This window comes from Eriocheir sinensis, chromosome 6 (genome assembly GCF_024679095.1).
Source record: "Eriocheir sinensis breed Jianghai 21 chromosome 6, ASM2467909v1, whole genome shotgun sequence".
Taxonomy (NCBI): Eukaryota; Metazoa; Arthropoda; class Malacostraca; order Decapoda; family Varunidae; genus Eriocheir; species Eriocheir sinensis.
In genome coordinates this window covers 7,187,779-7,192,369 of record NC_066514.1, presented here as the reverse complement: position 1 = coordinate 7,192,369, position 4,591 = coordinate 7,187,779, and the positions used below count along the sequence as shown (strand labels likewise).

Here is a 4,591-nt window from a genome sequence, read left to right as displayed (position 1 = left end):
TTAGGTGTAGAAAAGGATATTTTTCATTAAATGTCCAAGCTGTGTGTGGGCCAGACCTGCAGTTTCATAATGTTGTTGCCCGTTGGCCTGGGAGCGTCCATGACAGTCGAGTTTTTGAAAACAGCAGGCTCTGTGCTGAAATAGAAGTTAATTTAAATCCCAGGTATCATCTACTTGGAGATGCAGGATATCCCTTGAAAAGGTATCTAATGACACCTGTGTCATTTCCAGATAATGCTCATGAGAGAGCTTATAACTACAGTCATTCCCAAACCAGAAACACTGTTGAACGGGCATTTGGGATATTAAAAAGGAGGTTTGGGTACTTAGGGAAGAGAGTCAGGACAAGTTTAGACACCACCAAAACTGTTGTAGTTGCTTGTGTGGTACTACACAATATTGCGGTGAAAACTGGGCTGGTTTTACCACAAGATGGAAGGGACGTGAACCTAAATGTCAATAACATCCCTAATGAGGTTCCTGCACAAAGACGAGGAAATGTAGAAGGCAGACTGAAACGGCAGCAAATCATCAGGGACTTCTTCTAAGCATCATATAGACACCACCATTGTTCTGGATCTGGATCTGGACAATAATGCGCAGGGCACCCGTACAGGTGCATAACACGCATATTTGTGTTGGCTGTTGGGGGGACGGGGGAGCCGAGTGTGCAGGAGAGGGACGTGAATCAAGTGTAGTTTTTAGTGTTGGTGTGTTGTGGTGACAAGTGAGTGTGTATTTGTTTTCAGAATGAATGATGAGGTGGGAAGAAGTGTGTATGTATGTTCTCGTAAAACCTTTATTTTCATTGTTAATTAAAACACAAGTTACTTTATAGTTTTATTCTTTCCTTAGTCTATATTACATAAACATTCCCTGTGATGTCCTACCTGTGTACATCCTTAGCTATTATTTAGCTTTTCAAGTTCTTTTTTTGTTATCTCTTTTCTAAATCTAGCCTCTTCCTCCCTTTGTTCTGCTTCAGCTATTTTCACTTTCATGTGTTTGATTTGAAGATCGATCAAATGCTCCCTCTTCTCCAAAAACCTATTGTTTGTAATCTCCCTCTCCCTACTAATTTCTAATAGTTCTGGTGTGACAGTCGTATTTTTGTAGCTGGTTGCTGCTCTGTTTCTGCAATGCCTTGTCCTGACAGTTGATGGTGAGGGGGCGGGCACCTCCTCTGGTTCTTTTGCTTGTGGTGATGCTGGAACCTCCTCTTCCACGGAATTTGTTGCAGGATGTGCTACAACACTGCATACTGCAAGTGTTTTTTTCTGAATATGAATTTGCTGTCAACAGGGAGAAATATTAGTATATGAAAAATATTCCCTAAAATAACACAGTTGCAGATTAACACATTTCAGGTAGTTGGAACATCTTGTTAATCAACTGTATCTCTCACTGCACACAACTGTCATTAAAACTTATGAGTTTGTGAACAACTGAATTATGGTTACATGAACAAATTGCTTACAGGCTGAAAAGCCTTCTGGCTGAAGAGGGTGCTTACTGATAAAAGCTATATTGCTTATGTTTATCACCACCAAAATCTTACCTCTCACAAAGAGAGACTTGGTAAATCGGATGAGTAGACTTTGTCGGTGCGACTTGGCTGAGAATAAATGTATTTTAGTACACAGAAGCAGAGTACTGTGTGGTGCAGCTACTTTAATTTCTTACTACATACCAAAAATATTTATTATTTTTGGATACTTTGCAATATTACATGACTGAAAACTTACGACTTCACAGTTTCTGATATCTCATGAACATAGTTTACAAACATGGCGGTCAAAACAAGTCATAATTGGAACTCACACATGGCTGGCATTGCATCGAGGTCAAACGGATTTCCTATGTCGTGCAAATCCGTGCCAAGTATCGTCAGCACTTGGTCCGATTCTTTTGGCAGATCCGCAGGAGGGGCACCTCCACCAGTTCTCATGTCCTCCCGCCTCTTCACTGCATGTTCTTGTTTTGCCCTAAAATGAAGAATCAGTAAATATATGTTATTGTATTCATACATAGCATTTATATATATTACATTGTATTTGTGCATTCATTTCCTTTTTTTTTTTTTTTTTTTGGTTATTTGTCTTTATTGCAACTAATTCAATAATGTGGTTTTAGGTGTGCTTTAATTAGGATAATTCAGAGACGCTGTATGAATACTGTCACTGTCGTTCACATGCTTTGTGAATGGGGATTAATGGGATGGGTTGATGGGCCTGGGAAATCTCTTATCTATTTTTTCCCACAATGAAAAAAAGATGCAAATAAGAACTTGACTGGGTATGGTTACCTTACTGAACCCTAACTTGGCAGTTACCCTTACATAAAGACCTATATAGTTTATTAATGGATGGATGAATGTTCTATACATATGATCTGAGAATCCATATTTGCACTGAACAATAGTGATTGATCACAGGTGATTCATGGGATCAGTGCAAAAATTGCATCCCAGGTTAAGTGCATTAAGTTGCTATTTATATTACGACATGTTCAACAATAGAATATATATCTCAGTTAGAAAGTCATGTGAATAGCATTATTTTTCAGTCGTTCTTTTCACTTACTTTACTTTTAAACGCTCCCAAACTTTCTTGAGTTGCTGCTCAGTGCGCTGCGGTCCAAGGTTGTGGGAATTAAACAGGCGCGTGATTCGGGCCCACGCTGCCCTCTTCTGGAGGACAACCTTCCCGTCTGTCCTCCTGTCTTGGAGGATCTTCTCCTCACAGATGAGGCCCATGAGAAGGTCTCGCTCAGGAGGTGACATTGGACTGCTTCTGGCACTCAGTGCTCCTTCCATTTCTAGAAATCCTACGTTCTCTGAGAAAGAAGACAAAACATGAAGCAGCAATAATTAATAAAAATGTAAATTAGCCACAAAAATATGAGCCCATTATCAGTAACCTAGTCCCTACTACAGGGGTGGTTAAGGCCACTAGGTTAATAGTTTGTTTGTCCTGGACTATATATAGATGCACAAATGAATAAAAAAAAAATGTGCTAGACCTGGGATGGAAGGCAATAGCTATGTCAACATTATCTGGAAAATGATTCAATCTGATCATATAAAGGGCTGAAAATAACCTTATTCATGACCTCGTACCTGTAGATTCTGACATACTAGCACAACTTTGCATATGGTAACCATAAAATGCAACTGCTTTCTCCAAAAAAACATATTTGCCCATGATGACCCTGAGTCCTGAAAAGGACATGCCGACTTCAGCAGCATAATTACCCAACAACTAACATTATGATTGGCTACTCTGAGCTATGAAGGCAACCCTCGATCTTTTTACTTGTCCATATAGGTCAACCATGTCATTAAACAGCTAAAAGCTAACACTATGACAGGGAAATGTGCTCACCTGCTCCAATAATGGGATGAAAATAGCCTTAGTCTGGGCCTCATCCATGTGTGTTTTGAGGGCCACACGCAACCTTATTACTTGTTCACATAGGTCAACCCTGTCATTAAACAGCTAAAAACTAACACTATGACAGGGAAATGTGCTTACTTGGGCACATAATGGAAGGACAATAATCTTTGTGAGGGTCTCGTCCATGTGCAGGCTGGCATCATCTACTCTAAGCAATGAGGGCTACACTCGACCTTTTTACTTGTTCATATAGGTAACCTCTGTCATTAAACTGTAAAAAACTAACATTATGATAAGGAAATGTGCTTACCTGGTCCAATAATCGGATGAATAAACTGCGGCTGCTCTCGTTGTCGTGTGGAAATGTAAACAAAACCAGCAGTGATGAAGATCAAGAAGCGCACTCCACACCTTCCGACATACCAACCTTTCCGTGCTAGCGACTGATCGGTCCGCACGAAGGGGGAAGGGAATTGACTGTTTAAGTTTACCCGGAGTCTCTGCGGTCCCGTCATGTGGATCCTTCAGGGAAGGGGGAAGGGAATGTTTATGTTTGTGGGCCCAAGTCCCGAATGAATCACTAATGAACGCCGGCTAGGGCTATCTCTCCCATACACTCAGGACTCTAGCGAGCGGTGAGCTTAACTGTGCCGTGGAAAGGTTAAGTCCCGAATGAATCTCGTCAGGCCGAGCGGTTAACTCGTGACCTTTCCCCTGACGTGGCCACCTCAAGGTTCCAACACTTTTCCTTCTCGCCTTTCAGCTTGGTACATTAATCTATCCTTCCTCTGCCTTTCTGAGGTTGTCTTTTTGTATGTTAATTCTAAACTTAATTTTCCCTTAATTTCTAAGTCCTAACGTATAAATATATATATATATATATATATATATATATATATATATATATATATATATATATATATATATATATATATATATATATATATATATATATATATATATATATATATAGGGATTCGGCTGGATTTATATCAGGGGTGCCAACCCAAGCAAGCTTTCTCGCTCTCTTCCCTTATCTACTTATGACATATTAACCTCTACGGGTATTGTTTCGGCTGAGGAGAAACTGGATCCGGTAAATAGCCATGGCCATGTACAAGGGATTATTCCCAATTTTCCCAGTTGGCTTTTAACTGGCTTCTGCGGTGTTGGTATGCCGGCGGGTACGTTACAAT

The 4,591-nt window shown here is 40.2% G+C and overlaps 1 long non-coding RNA gene across 2 annotated transcripts; it reads right to left on the bottom strand.

Moving 5' to 3' along the window:
- Positions 1-1,848: 1,848 nt before the first annotated feature.
- On the bottom strand, positions 1,849-3,911 carry LOC126986451 (uncharacterized). 2 transcript variants are annotated; one of them, XR_007739740.1, is made up of 3 exons: positions 3,384-3,911; positions 2,583-2,835; positions 1,849-1,985 (listed from the first exon to the last, which is right to left on the bottom strand). It is a non-coding gene; the product is annotated as an uncharacterized LOC126986451 (long non-coding RNA). The 2 variants fall into 2 exon arrangements; XR_007739741.1 differs by having other exon boundaries at positions 3,706-3,911.
- Positions 3,912-4,591: the final 680 nt, after the last annotated feature.